Here is an 11,491-nt window from a genome sequence, read left to right on the forward strand (position 1 = left end):
TGCAAAGGAAGAACCGCACTGCTGTTTGTTTGGAAGCAAAGCCAAAGGATAAGTTGCAAAGGGAGAAAAGTTCAGTGTCATGTGATGCTTGTGTTAATGCCCTTATTCCAGTTTTGAATAACTGTACGGTAAAGTTTTGGATAGCTGGAGAATAAAAAGGCATTGGTAAATGAGAAGTAATGAAGTAGTAAATGTGTTTGGTGTTGTATTTGTCTCATTTATCTTCTTTCAAAGTTACATTTATAAGTTCAATGTGTTCATACAAGAACATGTGGCTATATACTTTGTTACAACCACTAGTGGTTGTATATAACTCATTTAATTACAGTATTAATTCACTCATCAACCGCAGCTTCTCCCTGCTACCCTTTCAAACCCCCCTGGCAGTGCTTTCAGACAGTTGAAGGTTATCACTATTTACAGAACCATGCACGTGACCTGAATAGCACATTTCTCTTGGTTTTCATACTTATGAATTATTAATAGAAATCATCATCTTACAATACAAACTCTTAGTGATCCTTGTTTCTTATTAGCACCTTAGCATTTTATTCAACATGAAATTACAGATTTATTGAGTAACCATGACATTTTACAGCATCAGAATATTATTGATGTTTTCTTTATTGAACATTCTAGGAAGAAGATGACAATCAGTGAGGTTTGTAAAGAGTGGCCCGAGGACAAAGAAACCTCATGGTTTAGAAAGAGTTGTTCAGATGGAGAGAAGCTGAAGGCACTGGTAGATCGACTGGCAAATGATGAGCGGTTTACATTCCTAAAGTATGGCCTGGGACGAAATGCCATAAAGGACATGATACTTACACATATGCATGAAAGAAGGGCGTAAAAAGATGCCACCCTTTCTCAGAGTCCTGGAGAATCTTCAGAAACTGTTAGTGCAGATGATTCAAGTAGCAACAGTGGGGCTTCACCCCCTACCTTATTGAACAAGAAGAGAAAGGAGTGTCTCCTATTTCAACCCAGGTAAGCATTGTCAGAGCTGTTACTTTTGCTTTTCATTTGTGTCGCAGTTCACATCATTTGTGCAAAGGAAAATTTTTTTTGACCTGGACATCTTGAGCTAAATGGGAAATGCCCAAGTCAAAGGAAATGATGTAACATTGCCTCTGATATAATCCAGCTGCTTTTATGAAGAAGATCTAGGCAGAATTTCCTTGGAAGTACCTCACCGAATTTTTGAGCCAGGTTGCCCTTGCTTCATTTCAGCCATCAATAATTATATTGCTGATGATCTCTTAAAAAATTAACTCAAATTACTGGGGATGCACTTATATCTTTTATAGCAAATATATTACACCTAATATATTGACTATTCTCTCACTTCTCTGGATCTCCCCCACTGGTGCTGTATCTTTCATTTCCAATGCTTTTGGGGGAAGGGCATCTGACAAACTAATAACACAGAAATCTGGTTTCCTTAACAACCTGGAGTATAGAGACCAAGTTCTTGCTGACAGGAGCTATTTAATTGTAGAAGAATTGGCATCCAGGGGAGCAACACTTGCTATTCCTAGTTTTACAAAAGGAGTCAAACAATTAAGCATGAAAAATGTAGAGGAGTCTAGAAGACTAGCAAGGGTGCAAATTCATGTTGAAAGAATGATGGAACGTCTCAAGAATTTTAAAATACTTGCGGGAATATTACCACTTTCCCTTGTTCCTCATATTGACAACAAAGTTATGATCTCTGCTGCTGTTTTGAATTTAAATCCTTCTTTAATAAATAAATGTACATGTATTCTGATGCCTGGGGCATCAATACATTGTAACTTTTATTAACAAAATGGATTGTATAGCTCTGATATTGCAGGGCTCGAAATTGCGACCAATACAGTCGCATTTGCGACTAAAGTATATAGAGAAGTTGCAAATTTGCCACTTGTTTTCACCCTTGCTCTTTTGAAACAAAAGGGTCAGCAGTTGCCATTTAGTTAAGCCTAAATATTGTTTTAGGCCTAATTAGACCTAAGATTAGCATTTCTAAGGGGTTTGGGCTTTCTCGACAGTTACATTATAAGCTTAGTCTGCATTTTACACTGACCGATTCCAGCGATTTAATTTCATTTCCAAGTACCTCACATCCAAGGGCACTTTGAGATATGGAAATAAGTCTTCACCATTCCTTTGATGATTCGCCATTTTCAGCAGTTTCTTTACACAAGTATTGCAGGGTCATATTTTGTTTTGCTAAACCGCTGACAACACAATGCGAAAATCGCGACAAACTTTACGTATCTTCTCGCAAAATTGCGACTGGATTTTTTCGTTAATTTCGAGCCGTGTATTGTAGCATCCATAAGCATTGCATGACAGACTAATTATTTAAAAAATCACTGTATACTTTGATTAAACAGGTTGTGTAGGATAAGCTTGTCTTTTGACATAACGGTTACTTAACAATGAGTTGCTTTGTTTATTTGCATTTCTTATACTTAAAAATAATGTGTCACTAATGATAATAAAGTTATTAAAATGTTGTTTTGCCTTAAGGTGGTTACCAAATTGTCAAACATTGATTAACTAGTATTTACTGATGACCATGCAAGTCTGAATATTAATTGATCAATTAATTGATCACTAGGAGGGTACATTGAAGGAGTGTAAGACGAGTGGTCAACTTTCTAGTCCTCATTTTTACAATGTGGACAATACCACTTTCCTTTTGGTTTCCGGCAGATGTGGACACAGGCATAGTGAAACCATACAATATCACACGTTGTATTGTCACAAGCGATCATTTTTCCATATTGATTTCTGGCTGGTTACAGATACAGTACAAATGCTCCTCATCTTGCTCACTGCTTTCAACTCCCATTTCTGAAATTTCCATCTTCCTTGTAAGGATCTCTGGAAGTATTACATTTAAAAAGAAACTGTCCAGTTTGGTAAGGGAGTGTTCGATATGAAATGCTTGTTTAAAGGGATTCCCTCCACAATATGCAAATCTTTGTTGGTGAAGATGTGTATCTTTCAAATGACCTTTGCTATCTAGACAAAAATCAGGATCACTTTTAGCTGCTTCCATTGGTAGTATATCCTTATGTTTAAAAGGGCATTTTACTTCAACAACTCTTGGGGGGCAGCATTTGCATGTTGCAATTCCATCAGCTGATGCTCCCAAATATGGCCTGCCAAGATCTATAACAAAGCCAGACAACCTGCATTCAAAATTATCATGAGTTAGTTTTTTCTCTTCTATATACACTGTACCTCCGTCAGGCCTTCTCCTCATTGTCAATACCTCATCGAATTGGTTTAATTTTAGAGAGATCATAGGCTTTATAGCCCATAATTGATTTCAGTAAGTTGTCAGGTTACAACACCTCAACGGAATATATTTGCTCGTTTGATTTGTCTCGTTTTGACTGCCAGTGGTAATCACCTCTTCATTTTTTTGTATTCCAGGTTACCATCTATGCGATTTACAGCATCACGTCACATACACATTTTTTTGTATGCTTTTATTTGGAGAAGATGCTATCAAAGCAATCTGCAGATTCTTGCGGATCGATCGCATCGATAATTAGTATGCATATTTGGCGTATTTACAATCTGAGATGTTTGGCACACTCGTATATAAGTAAGTCACTTTAATAAAACCGTTTATCGTTTTTCTTTTTCCAGCAAACGACATGATTTCTAAAAATTGTTCGAGATCTGTTCAATACAGATGTTATAAAGATCAGCAGAAATTATATCAAGAAATTTACACGTTTGGGAAGAGGTTAACTATCAATAGAGTTATTTCAGTAGAGTTACGACTTAGAGTTAGAGTTAACGACTTCCAAAATCCTGAATTCAAGATTTTGGAATTCAAGATTTTGGACTGCCAAAATCCTGAATTTAAGATTTTCGGTGCAGTGCCGTGAAAAACAGTTTGGATATTTATTCTTTACCTTGGGGAGCTACAATCGGCGTCAAAATTGTTGAGATACTCTTATCCTTTAGAGTCGATTTCAAACTCGGTGCCCAAATGGCCCCCTCCCCCGCACCCCCGGGACAATGTTGTGTTTTTCTGTTTTCTACGAGCCTTGTCAACAGCGGTACAACATTGATTAGGGTGGGGGAGGGAGGGGTATCCCGAAAACATACTTTTTGGACAAGTTTTCTTTGCAAACAATGAATGTGTCGTTGCCAGTGTGCTGTGTTGGCAACTGTCTCAACTAATTTTGTCGCCGATTGTCTGTTTCAGAAAACTTCCTTTATACCCTTTATACGGGCACCAAAAGTCCAGTCTGTCCGTCAATATGACCACATGAGTGAAAGACTTTTTACAGGTCTAAAAACTTGCAGATAGTTTATTAGTCTCGTGTTCAAGTGTGAAAAATGCATTGTCCTGTGCGATGCAAAGATTGTGATGTAAGTGCAAAGGACCTGTTCACTTTTGCCTTCTTTTATACGCTATTTGTCAGTAGCGTTAAAGTATGGATTTGTTAAAGCTAGGGTTATGCCTCTAACTCCAATTTATCAGAAGAAGCGGATTTTGTTGGTCGAAGTGGTGTCGCAGATGAACGCGAAACAGACATGGTGGCTGTTACAGCCGGGGAACACATTTACTTTCCACGCTCAAATTGCTACGTCGGTGCAAAAAGATTTTCCACCTTGTCGCAGAAGCTTTGAAGAGCTGGTTTTGGTGGGAAAATGAATGTTTTTGGGAGTAAAGAAACAATATTTTCTCATTTACCACGAGTAACCACAAGATTATTATAAAAAGATAATGTAATTATTCTACTTGTTAATTATGGTTACTCGAGGTTACTCGTGGTTACTCGTGGGTAACCAGAGTTCCTAAAATCAGAGTACAGCACTGCTTGCTGTTCTTTTTTTGTCCCAGGAGTTATAAACTGTCTTTGCTATTTACATTTCCCTCTTTTGTATGGGTCATATCGCTTGTTGCATAATAAAACGGAAATGTACTTTTTGGACAAGTTTTCTTTGCAAACAATGAATGTGTCGTTGCCAGTGTGCTGTGTTGGCAACTGTCTCAACTAATTTTGTCGCAGATTGTAGGTGTGATAACATTAAACAATGCTTGGTTGCGGTTTTTGTCCAACCTAGGTGATTTCGCTGTAAACACTGTCGGCAAAGACAAGGTATTACCGCATGCAAATGCACTAATAGTTTGGAGCGGTACTGTACTGTAGGAGCTATAAATACTAAGAAGAACAATAGGAGAAGCAGAAACCAGAAAACAGGCAAACAAATATTAATAACAATTGAGCTAAACAAAAAGTTTTGAATGTATGGAGTCTGCTTGGACATTCGTAGCCGCCACCTTTCTCCGCGCAAAAAAAATTGGTTGTTACAATGGAACCCAGCTTTCACACGGCCAAATCCGCTAAGATATGGTACAGTACTTTGATATCGAACAGGCGCACAAGAAGATTCTACCTTTTGTCACACAACTTCAACCAGCTTTGAAAGGCTTAAAGAACATACAGTACCGCCTGGAAGGATTGACCCCTTTACTGCGTCATTGCTGCGTCACCCTGTCGCGACTTTTCCTCGGTATTCCCACGGTAGGCTGATTTTCTGCCAAGGGAAATTTACGGCTAGGCTCCAAAGTTGCCGCGGGAAAGTCAACCGAGGTAAACCCTCGGTAATTAAAATTCTGCGGTAGAGTTGTAAATGGTTTCCGTTGACTTTGTGTTTCGATAAGCCAGATTATAATGTTGAAATCCCACCGAAGAACAGGAACTGAACAAGTTTCGGTTGAAAATTGCGAACATCACAGAGGATCATAGCCGATAGTCATGGACCTTGGTTGCCTTCACTTTCCTTTTACATGCGAATAGAATATCCGTAGCCAGAATCTTCCGACCACATTTGAAACTTTCTTTGCGACATATTTTGATTGCAGTGATTATTTCGAAGACTTCTTGTGGACTGTTCATTCGAAGGTTCAACGAGTCAATTTCATGGACATGTGTCCCGCTTGCGTGGACTTCGCCGTCATCACATTTTTAAGTTTTATTCATTTCAGTTTACGGGAGAATACATGTATGTCCGCTTGTTTTTTGCAGCTCAGCGCTCGGAACATACATTTATTATCCTACAGCTGGAGAGGGTTTTGACAAAATATGTACAAAACTGTAAGCTTACATGTCCAGGGTCTGGGTGAACCGCTCTTGCAATGCCCGTGTTGAAAGGTACATGTATAAAACCACTCAAGCTAGATAGTGTCGCTAATCACTGTCCAAAACGTTACTATTGCAGATTCACTTTAAATTGACTGAAATATCGGGTTGCTGGTCACGGAGAATTTACAAAACACATTCAACATATCGTCGAAAACCTTGCATGACCAACCATTCGTTGTTCGTTGTTCAAGGTATAAACTGTAACAAATTACAAAAAGAAAATCATTCCAAGGAAACCAAACCCCTGAACTAGTAGAAAACTATTTCATCTCAACTGAAAAGATTGTTTTCGAGCCCTGATTAACATTTGATCATTGGTGCACATTGGCATGCCTTATGCAAATTCATCACGAGTGACGGCCGGCTGCCAACAGAGTTACTCGTGAATGCGCAATGTGAGCACCGGAGCAAAGATGGTTCGAACATCCGACTTTGTCGTTCTTTAGGCGAAATTTCAAAATTTCCCAAGTTTGTTACGCTTGCTGGTTTTGCGTCTCTACAATTCGTATGCAAACGATGAGCGTTCAGATGATTTAGAGACTTCATTTCTCCACTAATCACAGTCTATTCCTAGATTTGTATGATTACATATAACAATTTATTGCTGATGAAAGAGATGAAAAAAGAAACCATTCTTAAATTATTCGTTGGTACATGTAAGTCACGTCCCAAAATGGTACCGACAAAGGCTCCGATGCCTCGCAAGAATGTATCAATTAAAATTGACAAGTTTCACAATAATATGTGGAAGGATTAACGTACTTGCCTTTCACCAAAATGGCGATGATAAAACGAAGACAATCGCACAAGTTTGAAGTCTCCAAATAAAATAAGGTCAGCCTTGGACAAAAACAGACACAATCGAACCTTTTTCGAAACCAAACAAATTTCTCACGCACACATACAGTATTACAGCTTGGATAACAACGAGTGTTTCGTTGGTTGGATAACACAGCTGTCGCTTACACTGTAGTTAATAACAGTATCTTTGTATCTTTACAGTAAAGAAGTCTTCGGATTTACATTATGTAAAGATAATAAAATTTGAGTCCTTACGGAAATCGCGCACTTTCTCATTTTGATTACGATTTCTTGCTTTAAGAATCGATTCTTCACACCATGAGATCTAAAACTTGACAGTCTTCCGCTTATTTCACAAGTGCAGCAGATCATTGTTCTTTCCCACGGCAAGCCTCGTCTTTTCTCCCACGGCCAATTGCACCTTGGTTTTACTGAGGGAAAAAATTTGCATACCTCGGTGGTGCGCGACCACTACCCGCGGCAAAGACAAGGTATTGCCTTGTCCCGAGGGGTCAATACTTTCAGGCGGTACTGTACCATTGGACAAATGGCATTTAATTCAAAAGCAGCCTAATTTCAGAGAGATATAGTCAAGAAATCTCCCTTGATCTCTTATACATGTAGAACAGGAAAGTTGCTTACATGTATGCTTGGACACAGCAGGAGTCGTTTTACACACATTTTACTCAAAACTGACACTTTTACAAGCCTGCTTTGAGTTTTAATGAAAACAGGTCTTTAGAAGGCGGGCAACTGAAAAAACCATGAGCAACCAAAAAAACAAAAACTGGTTTCCCAAAGGACAAATTAGTAAGAAAGTACAATAAGTGTTGAACACTGGATCCCTACCCCTTGAGGGAAGTGAAATTGTGACCAGGCCAACGGTTACATGTATATCCTGTCAGAATTCAAAACGCCTTTCCAGATGGAGAAAGTGGCGGGCTCTTTGTGAAAACTGGCATGTGGAGATTGTTTCCAGATTATGGGCCTTTATGTTATATTGTTTGTTATCAATCTTGACGTTAGAGTGGACAAAAGGCAGAATTAAGCCAATTTTTGGGATTAAATCAGTGGCTTCAGAGGTTCCGAGTTTCCACCCTAATCTTCTTTTAATGAAGGATAGGAGCAAATTTCAAAACTAGACCAGAATGCCTCAAATCAACCCAAGGACACAAGGTGAAGTAAAAGTAAGTTTATTTCATTTATTTTCCTCACTGTCAACTCGGATTAGACGCTTTATTTTTAGCATTTCACGTTTTCCATATACATGTAAACCCTGAGGCCCTATGCGCCATCTTGGCGCCAGGGGACAGGTGAAGATGATATAAACCTTACAATCGTTACGTGGACTGAACATTCGAATTATGCATTTGGGTCGCCAGTGGGTTGACTGCTTTAATTTTGTGTCATTACACTACTCTATGAAATGGTTCCACTGATCGAACTAGAGTCAGTTATTGTAGTCACATTTGCGTTCAGTTGGCCTCGTTCAGGAATTTCTTTTGTTATTATTATCATTATTATTATTATTATTATTAATTTTTTTATTTATTTTACCGCACATCCACTACTTCTAATACAATACACTACTTACAATACCAAGAAGAGAAAGAAGAACAACATGACAAAAGAAAAAAACAAAAACAAAAGCGAAAGTTAACAAAATTTTCCCAGAGGACTAGGGTCAAGAGCATAAGAGGTTACAGAAAACCTTCAAGAGGCTCCCATTTATTTCGGTTGAAAGTTTATTTCAGAAATTAAAACAAAAGTGGCAAATAGTTTGAAACGTCAAAAACAAAGGAACCATTCAGAGAAAATGAAAGGGTATTAAGTATCACACAATGACGTTCAAATGCACTGCAGCTCTACCACATGCAGAACAAATCATTACGGTCAGAGGAAAAATCATCATGAAAGTGCTCAATATTTACTTACCATTTCCGCAGCGTTCAAAAAGCTTCAAAACCTGATGACTTGCGCTCTGAACCTGTACTGTAAGCATAGTCTTGTACCTATAGTGAAAAGAAGCAAAATATATATCTTCGTTAGTAGCTATTAATGCAGACAAGCACGCCAACAGTAAATCATGAAGAGTTTATAGAACGTCACTTTGTTCAAATGGCCACTCTTTCACTGATATTTCGAGACAAGTAGAGCTTTTATAAGTTGAGTTATGTTTATTAGTAACTTAATAAACATAAACTCATAAGTCGACTCAGTGTTCTGCAGTAAGGTCAATCGATCCGAAAACAAACTCCGAGATCTTTACTGGATATTAGGAATAAAAGCGGATTACTCCACTCACCTCAGTCACAGCTTCTTCGAAATATTCATCGACATTGTCATCTGCCTCCAAAGCCTCAAGAAATGCATCCAAATCATCTCCAAATAGAAAAAGGTCGCCATATTCCGCCATATTGTTTTAGAATGGCACGGTCATTGTCACGTGACCGCTCATTTCTGTGTTCGCCGGGTTTCCTAACCAGTCCTCCTCCACTAAACTACACGGCCAACGTTTGTGTAAACGAAACCATTCCTTGTACTTGTACATGTTCATTGCCGTGACTTTAACATCTTCAGTTCCCAAGGCCTGCTCCCGTCTGATCTTGTAGCGCAGTCGGTACAGCGGCGGAGATCTAACCCGAATGCCGTGGGTTCAATTCCCACCCTGGTCAGAGTTTTTCTCTGTCCTTGTGTGGGCCCATTTCCATCAGTAGGGCTAACGCTCACATGGTTCATATGGGATAGAAATCTAGCACTTCACGTTACACTCTATTCAGTTAACTCTGTTTAAATATAAGTGCTACACGGCCAACGTTTGTTTATGCTGTAAGCAGCTGACGCTGAGGTTGGTATGAAACAGCGCCACTGCCGTCATCACTGCTACCGCAAGCTGATGAGCAGAAAGTTATTTCATTGTATTTGAAAGCAAAAAACTATAGGCGAGTTTTAGAACTCCTCCAAGATTTATATTTTTATTAAGTTTTACACCTAAGCTGCTCCAACAAGGTCGACATGAGTTCTCTTAAAATTCTTTGTCCTTGTTACAGAGGTGTGAGTGCTGGTCGTCTTGTTGAAGAGGGCAGCAAACTTCGCCTTTTTAAAATAAGTACGATCCAGCAGCGAGGAGTCGGCAATGGCTTAACAAACCATCTTGGCGTGTTTCCCAGCAAGCCCACAACCCGTCAAACTGCGTTCGTATAACACCAACTTCAATCTTAACAAGGAAGGGTTCTCCATCTGCCTATGTTCCATCGCTATATTTATCGAACGTTATGTCCCTCGCTCCCAAGATTGATGAAATCTACCATGTAGCCCAATATGCAAATTTGGACTGTGCTTGTATAACTGAATAATGGCTTCGTAATCATATTAACTGGAGGCAGTATGGCCGAGTGGTTAGGGCCCGTGCCTTGAGATTCAGAGATCCTGGGTTCAAGACCGCGTTCTTACCACTCACTGAATTTGTCTCAGGTAGTCTCTGGTTCAATCAACTTCCTGGCGCACTTGAGAAATAGCCAACTGGTTTGCCTCCCGCCAGTTGGGATTCTTAACAACTGTACATGTTAACTTCTCGGAGATATTAGCTATTAGCTACTCTGAAATCCGAGGGTAAACAAAGTTGTATTGTATTTTATTATTCCACTATTACGCCATTTTACCAATTTGGTCAAGAGAACGCGCAAAATATGAGACGGTATTACACCAAAGTGTCCCGGTTTGACCGGTTTAGAATAGAGCAAATACGGACGGAACGGCAATTTTTCAATGAAAAAAATTGTTTTCAACGAGATATAAAGCCTGAGAATTTAGCTTGTCATCGCTTGTCACTCGTCATTTTGTTTATACAATCAAATAAAGGATATTTGGCTGTCTTTCTGTCCTGTATACATCGTTATATGTTAAACCATCGAATAAGATGTATGTATTGTATATATTCACGACAACGTTGTCGCGTTTAGTGGCTTCAACCTTGTGCGAAAGGACAGAGTTGATATACATTAGAGATAATATCAACTTTACTATCCTGAAGGACTTAGAAGATCCATCTTTTGAAGAGCTTTGGTTAAAGTTACGACCTGCTCGTCTCCCGAGGGGATACAGTTGTATTGTGCTAGGAACAACTTACCATCCGCCAAACAACAACGACCCTGCAATTTTAGATTATTTGTGGCAGAGTTTGTCGTCCATTGAATCGCGTTTTCCCAATTATGGCTTGCTTATTGTTGGAGATTTTAATCGGCTAAACACCAAGCCGCCTTCAAAACAGTTTTGGTCTCAAACAGATTGTTTATTTCTCCACGCGAGGTCATAGAACGCTTGACCTTGTCCTAACGAATCTGAATGAGTACTACAAGGACCCCCTTCAACGTCCTCCTCACGGTCTATCAGATCACATGTCCGTAGAGGTACAGCCAAAGGATAGATCTCAGTTTTCCGACTCGCGATTAACAATCAAAACAAGTTACTTGAAACCCAGCAATTGCTTGGCTATGCGCACCTACCTCCACGAGGTTGACGCGCAC

The 11,491-nt window shown here is 39.2% G+C and overlaps 1 long non-coding RNA gene across 1 annotated transcript; it reads right to left on the minus strand.

The window, feature by feature from the left end:
* Positions 1–1,347: 1,347 nt before the first annotated feature.
* LOC138051433 (uncharacterized) lies at positions 1,348–9,388 on the minus strand. Its single transcript, XR_011132808.1, has 3 exons — positions 9,271–9,388; positions 8,901–8,977; positions 1,348–3,182 (listed from the first exon to the last, which is right to left on the minus strand). It is a non-coding gene; the product is annotated as an uncharacterized lncRNA (long non-coding RNA).
* Positions 9,389–11,491: the final 2,103 nt, after the last annotated feature.

Source organism: Montipora capricornis, chromosome 1 (assembly GCF_036669925.1).
Source record: "Montipora capricornis isolate CH-2021 chromosome 1, ASM3666992v2, whole genome shotgun sequence".
Classification (NCBI taxonomy): domain Eukaryota; kingdom Metazoa; phylum Cnidaria; class Anthozoa; order Scleractinia; family Acroporidae; genus Montipora; species Montipora capricornis.